Consider the following 12,924-nt stretch of genomic DNA (forward strand, 5'->3'; position numbering starts at 1 on the left):
GGCATTAACTCTGTTGCAAGTAGACCTTTGTCCTTAGGGAAAATGAAAGAAGAAGGAAATTGTTAATTCTGTTATAGATCCTCATGATCATCATCTAATTTATTTGGTCTCTTTTCCTTCTTTTGTCACATCAGCTAACACCTCCTGTGCCTGAGTAATTGTTTTTCTGAGCCTACACATGTCCAAGTTGTTAGACTAAAAGTGGCAAATACCTAAGCAGATTTAGGTCAGTTTGACAGACTGTAGAGAAATATATTATTAGGAGAAGATGACATAAAATCAAGAATTTTAAAGTTAGTTTGAAATATAGTTGTTGGTGCTATTTCCTACCATGTATAGAACTATCTATAATTTCAAGTGTGTCAGAATTAGTGATAATAGTTCCAATGGAACTTTATCTACACAAATGTCCATTGTTAGACATCTATAATAGGGAATCTTCACAAGGAAGACAAAATAGGGGGCAGAATAGTGGAAGAGGGCCTGATTCTCATTGATATGGAAAAATGTATTTGCCAAAGTATAATGACATGAATCTAAGGAGAAAATGAATATTTCATACAGTAGTTCATAATGAATAATGGAGAAAATGTGTGGAATCAGAGAGGAAGATTTAGACTCTACAACAATTTAGATTCTTAACAATTGAAAAATGTTAAAAAATGGACTAGGCTGCTTTGAGAGTGGTTGGGAAGCAATGAGTTCGTTATTATTGGACACTGATTATAGGGGTCCTTCTTACTTAAGCATAAATTGAACTAGATTACCTCCAAGGCTTCCTCCACTTCTGAGAATCTGTGAGTCTGTGGTTCTGTAGTAATATCCAATATAGTCTGACATGTTCTGGAGATTTGGGGGAAATACATTTCAAAGAATTCAGAAAACATATCAGTATGATTCTGTTCAAGGTTAAGAATTATATAGGATAGGGTTAGTTGAACATAAGGAGAATAGAAGACTTTCAGTAAAGATATTTTGAACATAAATACAGAATACATTAAAGTTATGAAAAGACTAATGGAACTATATTTAGAGAAGTCAATAAGGATACACAGGGAAATCATTTACCTTGTCCTATATAAGACAAATATATACCTATATGTACATATATATACATACATATATACACATATATGTACATACATAATCTACTAAAGATGGAAAAAGGATAAGGAAAAAGGACCTTCAAATAAATGTAAGAATGGTAAAATCTTGTCAGAATAATGCCAGAAAGGTTAGGTTTTAACTAGATTCTATTCATTTGTTGCAAAATGCTACAAAAATCCTATATTAGCTCTTTTGGGGGTAAAAAGATTAGAAATAATATAGGACTACAGCTCAGGTTGAATGGATCAATCAACAGATGACAGAAAGAAGGTAGAATTGCTCAACTCATGTACATGATTTTTTTTCTCCCAAGGAATATGATATTTAGAATGGAAAAGATGAAACAAAAAGGAATTTTAAAAATATAAATGAGGATATGGTGAGAGACAGCTTAACTACCCTCAAAAATTCCCAATTACTTGTTCTAGAAGAACTAGTACATACCTAGGTACCAGAAGAACCTGAGGAATTTCACTCTGCCCCTGTGGTCTCTTCCTCTGGAGCTCCTTCCAGATGCTCGATTTTAAGAACACCCAGGCCAGCTATGTCTTCACTTCTCTCCATAATTCACTTCTCACTCTCTGGACTTTCTCCACTATGTCATGTCAGCCTTTTCATACTGGAAGTTCACTCTGTCCCCTAACCTATTATGGATTTGTGGTTTGAACCAAATGAACTCTGAAGTCGTCTCCAACTCTATAATACAGCACAAAATCAGTGAACACATGAAATAGATTTATCTTGTTGGAAAAGTGTTAAGAGTGGAGAGGCCTGGGAATTGGTGTCATATCAGCTTTACCAAATATTTTATTAATGATCAGAGAGATAATGCACAGTGAAATTTTTAATTTTTTAGATGACTTTAAGCTATACCAAGGTAAAACAGATAAATAAGAAGAAGCTCTCATGAAATTAGTTTGCTTGGCAGAAAATGACTTATGAATTACAAGCTGTTGTGTAGTATTAGAAAGGATAATAATAAAAAAAATATTTGCATATGATTTTTGCAAAACACTTTACAAATATGACCTCATTTGTCCCTCACAACAGCTCTGGAAGGTGGGTGCTATTATTATTTTTATTTTACAGATGAAGAAATTAAGTCAGACAGTTTAAGTAACTTGCCAAGAGTCACACAGCTAATAAGTGTCTGAAGCTGAATTTGAAGTCAGGTCTTTCTGACTACATATCCACTACACCACCTACAAACCACCAAAGATAGGGTATTTACATCAGCAACAAAAATAACTAAAATTTATATGTTGTTTAAAAGTGTGTAAGATATTTTACATTTATCATCTGATTGGCACCTCATTACACCCCAGTGATGGGAGATAATATGTTTTGTTATTGTTATGTTACAAATGATGTAAAACTCAGAGGGCTTAAGGGGGATTGCCAATGGTTATATAACTAGTAACTTAATTCAATTAGGGTACAGGGCCATCAACTGGGGAGATCAGAAAAACTCTTTTAAAGAATGTGGCACGAGCTGAACCTTGAAATTCCCAAGAGGCAGAGTGAGGAGGGAGACTATGCCTACCATGGAGAATAGCTTAAAGAAAGGCAAGGAGGGAAGGAGGCAGGTGACTGGAGATGAATCATTGTGCATGAGGAACATCAGTGAGATCAGTTAATTTGGAAGATCCAATTGTAAGAAGGAATAAAGTATAAGTAAACTGGAAATGTAAATGAAGAGGAGTATCATGTTTACTAAATGATGGAAATAAATTAAGGTGTTGCTTTCTGAAGACATTGTGTATACATATATCCTTAAGATCATCCTTAATATTATCATCATCGTTATTATTAAGAAGCATTTTGGATCCCAATCAGGGGTGTATTGGTAAATATTTAACAATCAGATCTTCAGAAAAAAAAGTATGTATGGCAAAAATTAAGTTTCATCTGCATTATTAAAATTTTCTTAAGTCTAAACCATCAACAAAATTATAAATTAAGTTCTGATTTTTTATCTTTTTACAAGATATAATGTTCGCACTGAAACTAGCTACAGCATACCCATGGTCATAATCCCAAAACATTATCCTTCCTTCTCAACAGAAATGTTTTGTACAATTAGAAGTCATAGGATTTATAAAGGCTGAGGAACCTTAGAGATCATCTCTTCCAATCCCTTCATTTTGTACATGAGAAAACTAGAGACCGTAGGACCAAAACTGAGGACACTTGGCTTTGATTTTTTATCACTACAATTCATAGAAGATGTATATTGGATCCATGGAGAGGCTAAGATATGAGGACAACTAAAATGTTCATGGACGTGGAGTAGTCAGTATTAATACAGACTAAATGCACTATGACTTTTCACTAGAAAAATAGTGACTGATTGGGGGCAGTTAGGTGGCATAGTGGGTGGAGCACCAGCCCTGAAGTCAGGAGGACCTGAGTTCAAATACAGATTCAGACCAGACATTTGACACTTACTAACTATGTGACCCTGGGTAAGTCACTTAATCCTGATTGCCTCACCAAACAAACAAACAAACAAACAAAAGATACTGGCTGAGAAGGATTTTGACCAAAGCCTATTAAATTGCAAAAGAGCACTTAATGAGTGATAATAAATGTTTATCCATTGATTGACTAGTTACCAAATTCACTTTAAATACTAGAATGTTCCCTACTCTCTCAGCCCCTGATTAATACCTGAAACCCCCCCCCCCCAAACACACACACACACACACACACACACACACACACACACACACACACACCCCTCCTGAACTTTGGAAGTGAATTTTGAGGAAATAGAAGTCCTCCTTAGCACCAAGAGGAAGTTGAGGACCAAAGAGATAAAATGACTTGGACAGAGTCACACAGAAAGAAAATAATAGAATCATATTCAAACCTGAGTTCATGGACTCCAAAATCCATTACACTTTGAACATATTATCATGAAAAATCATTGGGGAAATGTGTCTGATAAACCATTCTTCGTTTCTAGTGTCAGAGACCAGGCATTCATTTGTAATGACTGCAGTACATTGGCCAGGTATGCCCTTCTATAAACGTCCTCGTGTTACCTTCAAATTGTGCCTGTCAGCCTAAAGAGAATTGGGACCAGCTAAGATGATAAATCTTAGAGTTACTGAATTTGAGAATTTGAAAGGACTTTTAGTAAGCCATCTAGTCGAACTCACATACCAAAGGAATTCCCTCTGTAACATGTATGACAAGTCATTGTGCAGCCTCTACTTAAGAACCCCCAAGGAGAGGGAAGCTTTAACTCTTGAAGCAAGGTATTTCACTTTTAGAGAACTCCAAATTTTAGTGGTTTTTTCTGATACGAAGTCTTAATTTGCCTCTGTGAAACTTCTGCCAATTGCTTCTGCTTCTGACCTCCAAGGACCCAACAGAACAAGTCCAAGCTATCCACATGAAAGCTCTTCAGATACTTGAATACATCTATTGTGTCCTTTATGAGCTTTCTTTTCTCCAGGGTAAACATGACCACTTTCTTCAACTAATTCTCATATCCCATGGAGTCAAGATCCTTCTGCAGGCTACTGTAACAGTAAGCATTCCAACATACACAGGGGGGCCTGCTATCACAGATTCTTGATCTGCCTTCATAAAAGGAAAGGCAACTTTTGAGGGGTTAACAATCACTTTAGACAAGCACATGTATCAATCCTTTAACTAAGCACGTATCATTCACCTGGTTCAGGTGAGTCAACACTCTGAACTTCAAAGAAAATACAGAGAAACTAAAAATCAACAGACATGCTTCCAAAATGTCTGACTATTAACATACATACATCTTTACCAGATAGGGAACATTTGGGTTTCTGAAAGGTGGAGGGCTCCTTAGCAGCTTCCCGGAGTCCTCTCCTTGCCAAACAAACACTCCAGTCAGTAAGCCCCAAAGTAAAACCTCACCCTCAGAGTATTTATACACTTTTCAGAGCCAGAGGGCATGACCCTCTGATCCAGTGCCCGAATAGAGAAATCAAAAGGTACTTGGGGCACTCCTACAAAACTACTCCCTTAATCAAGCTTCTCACAATGGGTAGGCCTATCTATGGGTGGGAGAGATCTTCCTCAATCACATCATACAATCAGAGGAAATTTTAGTAAAACAAAAACAGCAAAAGATCATAATTTGATTGCCATTACAGCTATTTATCCTTTTCTGCATTTTCCCTGACCTACAATTCTTCTGTTTTACTAACACATCTGGTTTTCAGACACCTGCCTATAAATGGACCAATAATGATATGGGGTAAATGATCTGTCATCTTCATTATGGACAGGGTCTGGCCCAGGGTATAGGGTGCTTGAAAACCTTGTACTGGTCCTCTACACAGGGTGACAGAAAGGTAGAATGTCAGATGGTGAAGATTACCCCCCAAGAGAGAGAAAGCAAAATAATACAAAGAAATGAAACTGAGAAAGAGACATGGAGATGAGTTAGAAAGGCCTATAGAGATGTGGAATCAGAGACAAAGAATAAACAAGAGAGAATGAGAGAGAGGAAGACTAGGAAGAGAAGTGGTATATTTGAGGACTCTGGACTATGTGGTGATTTAAGGGACTGGGGAATGACTTGGTAGAAGAGGCAGTGAAAGGACAAAAAATGGGGTAGAAAAGAAAAGAGGAGAGCAAATGAAAATAGAAAGAAGGCAGGATTCATGAAGAAAGAGAAGAGGTAAGAACTAAAGGGTAAAGAGAAAAGGGAGAAGATATGAAGGAGAGGAAAGGGCCAGTGAAGGGCAAGAAGGAAAAGCATGAGATGTTATTTCAATTCATTTCAATTTAAGAGGCATATATTAAGTTCTTTCTATGTGCAAGGCATTGTTTTAGGAGCTGGAGTTAAAAATAGGCAAATACTTTCCAAATGGAGAAACATCTTATCATGTTCATGGACTGAAGAGGGAACAGAAGAGGATATGAGAGGAGATAAGGAAAAAGAGAAGACTTAAGGAAAAGAGGGGAGAGAATGGGAATAGGAGTCAATAGGAGAAATGAAGGAAAGCTAAAAGCATCTTTACAGAGTAACCACTTCACTTTTCTCCTTACATGATACCAAAATATCCCTAACCCAGGCAGATGGTTTTCAACTTGACATTAAAGGAGTGCAATTATTTTTCCTGACATAGGAGAAAATGGTCCATCTGGTGTCCTTTGCTAAATGGTGTTCTGACTTCCACAATTCTGTATCTCACACAGGGCAAGTGTTCACATGGTCAGAAGTGAAACAAGAACACTCTCAAGGTCTCTCTTAAGAAACTTGGAATTGATAGTGTGACATATAAGATTGGCACAGAACCACTCAACATGATGTGCCCACATCAGAGAAAGTGCTGCGCTCCATGAGCAAAGAAAAAGAATTGAAATAGCTCAGAAGAAGTACAAGATGTACAAATTTAGAGATTCCACTCCAAATGGGCTCTTTGTGCTCGACCTGTGGTGCAACATTCCAAGCTCAGATGGGTCTGATCAGCCACAGTTGGATGCACTGAAATTTGACTCTGACATGGTGATGTCATTTTGGTCCTCTTCCAGAATGAAGGACAACAATTAACCAATTCTCTAGTTACCCTAATCCCACTCTCAACCATATGCCTATTTAGATAATAAGACATAAGGTGTCTTGACATGTTAATATTTCCTAGGATTAGAGGGATAGAGAGACCATAAGAGGAACAGACTCACCCAGCTTGATACAAGGATAACTGTCTTTTTCCGTCTGAGCCCCACAAATGTTAACCCTGAGAAGGAAGATTTTAAATTACAGCTACAGTCCCTTAGGGGAATGACTTCTAGAATGACCCTAGAGAGTTTCACCATCCCTGACTCCAAAGTTTGCTCTTTAGTAGGAAGCTCCAATTAATCATTCAAATGAGTGGTTTTTTTGTTTTCTTTTTCATGCAGAATGAGGTTTGCTGATGAAGCACATGGTACCTAACAGCATGGCACAGTTAGGAGATTTTATTTCTCTTATCAGGTGTAATTTTATTTTTTTCAAATTTTTCCCCCAAGGGTCAAATAGAATAAATATAATTCCTCCTCCGCATGATAGCCCTTCAAATGCTTGAAGATATCTATCATGGCATCCCCATACCCTCCTTTCTTCAGACTTAATATGCCCAGTTCCTTCAACTAATGTCTGTATGATGTAACTCAAAGTCCCTCACCATCCTAGTTGTCCCTGCTCTGAATATTCCCTAACTGATGGTTGTCTTTCTTAAACTATACCAGCTGAGTCATGCAGTGAATAGAGCACTGGACCTGAAATCAGGAAAATCTGATTTCAAGGCACCTCAGACACTCACTAGCTATTTCACTTAACAAGTTACTTAACCTCTGTCTGCCTCAGTTTTATCAACTTTAAAATAGGGATAACAGTAGAACTTACTTCTCAGTGTTATTATGAGTATCAAATGAGATGATATTTGTAAAGCACTTAGCACAGTACCTGGCACATAGTAGATACTTAATGAAAGCTTATTCCATTTCATTCCATGGTGCCAGGATGATAATCCTTTAGATAATGCTCCAGATGTTATTTGACTGGAGAAGTCAATGGGATTATTGTCTCCCAATTCATGAAGGTTATGCCAGGTTTAATGAACCTCAGGATGATTGCATCGGTACTTTTGGCTGCTATATCATATTGCTGCCTTATATTGAGTCCACTAAAATCTAAAGGTCTTTTTCATAATAATTATTACCTTTCTATGTCTCTGTAGCAGCATACACAGGAAGGCCTGGTAGCATAGGCTCTTAGATTAGTTTTTCCAAAAAGAAAGCAACTTTTGAGGGGTCAAAAATCTTCTTTAATTACATTCAACAACAGAGAAGGTTCAAGCAGAGAAATAAAAACCAACAGACAGGTCTTCTAACTGTCTGACCATAAACAATATATATATCACAGATCAACAGAGAGATCTAACTGTCTGACCATTATGTACGTACATAGTTACCAGAGAGAGAAGCACCAACATCTGAGTTTTCAAAGTGGGAAGGGGTGTTCCTTAATGGCTACCCAGAGTTTCATCTAGTATGTGAACCTTCTTCTAAGCCCCTAAAGCAAAACCTCACCTCAGAATATAAAAACACTTTTTAGAGTCAGAGGGCATCATGACCCTTGAGTCCCAGGCCTCATTAGAAATTAACAAAAACTTCCCTTAATGGGCTCCCAGTGAGGACTATTAATGGGTGTGGAAGATGTTTAACTCTTACATAACAAGCCTCCCCTAATCAAGAAACTCTCATTAACATACAATCTCTCCTATCTTATATCTGTGGAATTAATTTTTGTGTCTAAGTGCAAAACTTTACATTCATTCCTACGAATTGTATCTTATTAGATTTGGCTCAATGCTTTATCCTGTTAAGGACTTTTGGAGCCTGACTCTGTCATCCCCTGTATTAGTAATCCTTCTCAGCTTTGTGTCACCTTTACACTTAACGAGCATTCTACTATTGACCAAAATAGCAAACAGCAAAAGAACACCACAAATTCATTGGGTACAACACTGGAAACCTTCCATCTAATCAACATTGACTCATTAATTACTCTTTGATTCTGGCCCTGCAATTAGATCTGAATTCATATAATTATATTATCATCTGATTCATTGATGAGAAACTCAAATGAAAACACTGGCCAGTAAACTAACCGTACATGAGGATCATTGAAGGCTACATATTGACTTATAAAACTCTGTATTAACATTATGTTATGTTCTATCATATTTTTATTTTTAAAAATACTTTCCAAATACATTTTAACCTGGTTTGACCCACTCAGGAGTTTGTAAGCCACAATGTTGGCTGACTGGAGTGTTTGATACCTTGTCCATCTTCTCACAGCAATAGTATGAGATATTTTAATGAAAGCTTTGTCAAAATATATATAAACTATATTCACAGTTTTTCTGTCATCTATTAGTTTAGTAATCTAGTCAAAAAAGGAAATGAGGCCAATCTGTCATGATTTGATCTTGATGAAGCTGTGCTGACTGCAACGACAGTTTTTTTTTTTACTATAATTTACTATAATTTTACAATAATTCTGTCTTTTCTAGGAATCAAATTCCATCTCACTGTCCTATGATTTTCAGATTCTTTTTTAAAATTGAGACATCATTTGCCCTTCTTCAATCTTGCGCTACCTCAAATTTTCTAGGACCTTTCAAACAGAATTGAGAACAGCTCAGTAGTAACATTAGTCATTTCTTTCAATGCCTAATAACGTACATCTGGATTGCAGGACGAGTTCAGTAAGAATAGCTAACTCCTGTCTTGCTGTCTTCTTACATACTTGAAATATCAATGTCATATTGGTCATTTTTATTTCATCATTTCCTTTTTCCTTTTTCCTTTTTAGAGAAAACAGAAATGAATTGAATTGGACAGCTCCACCTTTCTTGTCTTGTAGCTGTCGACATCCCTTCTACCTCAAGCAAATGTCTTGTTCTATCACAGATCCTCCTTTTTCTTCCAATATATCTAAACTCCCCCAAAGAAACAAAACCTTTTTGTTGTCCTTAAATTCTTGTGTCAGCCTTAAATAATTGTGAGGTATAGAATCCCTGATCATATTTTTTTTTGGCCATTTAATAAATGTTTATTGATTGGTCAACTTCTCAAGCTAAGGCTTCCTTCACACATAAAAAATAGTTTACATGAGAGTAGAGATCATATAAAATTCTTTTCTTAATCATAAAAATCAATGTTATATTTCTCATAGCCCATCTGCTCCATCTTTGGGCTATCAAAAGCCATAGAATTTTAGAACCAGAGAATCCGAATCTTGTCCTTTCAGAATCTTAGAATTATAGAAGCTTCGGATCACAGAATACTAGTATACAGTCATAGAACCAGAGATTTACAGAATCTTAGAATCACTGAATCACACACCTTTGGAAAAGCTTAAGTCACTAGCATTCTGTCTTCTCCATGGCCTCGCACTGTACTCTGCACATTAAGAAAGTGCTAAATACATATGCTAGGAATTGAATAAAATCTTATCATTGGAAGGGATCTTAGAAGTCCACAAGTCCAATCATCTATTCAAAATGGGAATCTTCTGTACATTATGTCCCAACGCAGGGCCATACCTTTGTCACACAGGAAGGCAGGATATGTTGGCATTTTTCAAAACCCTTTCAATAAGTGTTTGGAATTGAGCCTCACAACATGGCTTCTTGTAAAGTTAGGCTATTTCATATTTTTTTAAAGTTAAAATAACATAAACTTCCCATTCATACAAGGCTGTCCCCAGACTGCTCTGCCTATACTAATTCTTTTTATTCATGAAGACAACTCAGATTCTCCCTGCTCTCTAATGACTCCAGACTATATTAATCCCTCAGCTTTCTTACTGTCCATAACAAATTACTGCCTATGACACCTATTTTCATACTTGTTTCTATTCAGTTTAGTACTTTATTCCCTGATCATATTTTTAACAGGGCAAAGCCTCCTTCTTGTATTCATTCTCTCTGATCTGACCTTATTTCCATCTTCTGTAAATTTCTTTCTTTTTTTTTTAACTATCACAAGTAATTTATTTTTGAGAATCATTTAACATGAAATTATACAAATAAAATCTGTATAAACACAAATCCACATTTGTCATAACACAGACTGCAAAGGACAAAGCAAAAACAAGAAAACTAAATCGTCCCCTATACAGAATTAGACACAGTTGTGCCATGTACACTAAAAGTCTTTTACAAAACAGTCATCTCAGATCAGTAGAAGACCACTCTCCATTTAACGTCGTCATCCTGCAAGACAGGCTGCTGTAGCATCCACACCTGTTTTCTCTATGTCCTCCTTTAATATCACAGGTAATTGTTTTGGTGATTAGCACCCCCTCGGGATGCTTTGCCATATGTGCTTTGTTGACCACTGTAGTCTACATATTTATCCCTGTCCCTATCCATGGTTCCCATAGTTATACCCAGTATAACCATATCCGCCATAGCCACTATAGTTTTGATCACCACCATAGGCACTACTGTAATTTCCATATCCTTGATCATAATAGTTATTAAATCCTTGGTTCCAGTTTTGACCCTGATCTCGGCCACCACCCCTAGTCCCACCACCGCTGCCAGCTGCAGCACCCCTCCCTCCTTTCGTTGTTGCTGTTGCTGCCTGTACACCTCTTTGGTCTGGGCAACTTTGATTTCACACTTCCCAGAATCAATCTGATGATATCTGTTTTCCAGTAATTTCTTTACTGGTTCTTCATCTGCATATGTGATAAAACAAAATTCTCTTCTTTCATTTGTTTTTGGGTCCATATTGTGTTCGATATTCTCAGTTTCTCCAAATAGCCAAAGTACTCCTTGATGTCTTCCTCCTACGTGTCTGGGCTCAGTACACTAGCAAACACTTTTTTGGGGGGCTCCTTTCCCTCTAAAGCTTTGGCCCGCTTGGGGTCTATCAACTTGCCATCCAGCTTATGCTCCTTGAGTTCCAGGACACTGTCCATGCTGGCAGCGTCCTTGTAAAGCACAGATGCAATCCCCGCGATCTGCCCGTTAGGGGATCTGTTTTAATAGTGCAGTCTACAACCTCTCCAAAACGAGACAGGTACTCCCTGAAATCTTTCTTGTTTGTATCCCAGCTTAGCCCTCCAATAAACATTTTACTGCAAACAAAGTGACAGGCTCCGTTTATCACGCGGCTTTCTGCTGCGCTCCGGGTCGAGAGGCTCTGCATGAGGACCCGCAGCCCCACCAATCCCCGCCCGGCACCTCCGCCGAGGTGCACAAAGATGTGGCGGCTGCAGCATGCGCTGCAGGGCAGGTTCCTCTCCAGACCGGCTCGGGAGCTCACCGGGGCCGCGGGCCCCTCTCTCACCGCGCGGGAAGGGCCCTGTAAATTTCTGTTTTAAAACTCTGAACTCTTGCGTAAGTTCGCAGAGTACCTGTCTTTGTCTCCTCACGCAAAATCACATTTTCCTCCTCAATTGATTTTGCTTTTCTTTGTTTTCAGAATTTAATTCTTAAACATCTCCTATCCTCTCCGAAATGACTTCCTTTAACAGTTCAGCCATTGATTTCCTACCTATATTTCCAATGCATCTCCTCAAATCTGCTTCCCCCAAATGTTGGATGCATTTCAGACTAGAGTCAGATTTCCTCTTCTTTCTCACAAATTCTTTGATGTAGCATTTTCTTCTCCCCATGGTTCCCATCATTTTCATACCAGCAACCAGTTCCTCCATGTCAGTGAAATTCCAGTATACACTACTCTCTTGTTGGTTCTTGTACTTTTAAAAGGTGAGGTTATCACTAAGACAAATCAAAAAAGCAATTAGCTGCCTTTTTTCAGAGAGAGAGAACTTCAGCAGATATCTGGGTAACTGAATTCTCCCATCAATACTATAACATGATGCAGTCAGGTTTACGATTTGTTTCCCTATACCATACTCCAAAGACGAAGTCTTCTGTTTCTCCCATCTTTGATTTTCACCCAAATACTCGCCATCATGTCTTGTACATCTGGAGTTATGGATTTCCTCACGAGTGTACCTTTTTAAATACGTAATGCTATCCCACCTTACCTTTTGACTATCTTGTTTCTTTTTGAATAAATTTTACTTATTCAGATCTTCATGATAACTACGTGGTCCAGAGAGCTCTAACACTTCTCAGTGTCTCAAAGCAGGGTGCCTTCAAGTTCAATTTCTTTGGTTTGTATGGAATTCAAGAGGTTTTCCATCACAGATTCAATATTTTTCTAATCCATATAATTGAGTATGTGTTCAATTCTACATTAGTGTACTATCCTCAATGTTGAAAGCTCTAAATTCTGTCCTAAATGAAT

At 37.6% G+C, this 12,924-nt stretch overlaps 1 pseudogene; it reads right to left on the reverse strand.

The window, feature by feature from the left end:
- Nucleotides 1-10,997: 10,997 nt before the first annotated feature.
- On the reverse strand, nucleotides 10,998-12,585 carry LOC140507538 (heterogeneous nuclear ribonucleoprotein D-like pseudogene; annotated as a pseudogene).
- Nucleotides 12,586-12,924: the final 339 nt, after the last annotated feature.

This window comes from Notamacropus eugenii, chromosome 5 (assembly GCF_028372415.1).
Source record: "Notamacropus eugenii isolate mMacEug1 chromosome 5, mMacEug1.pri_v2, whole genome shotgun sequence".
NCBI lineage: Eukaryota > Metazoa > Chordata > Mammalia > Diprotodontia > Macropodidae > Notamacropus > Notamacropus eugenii.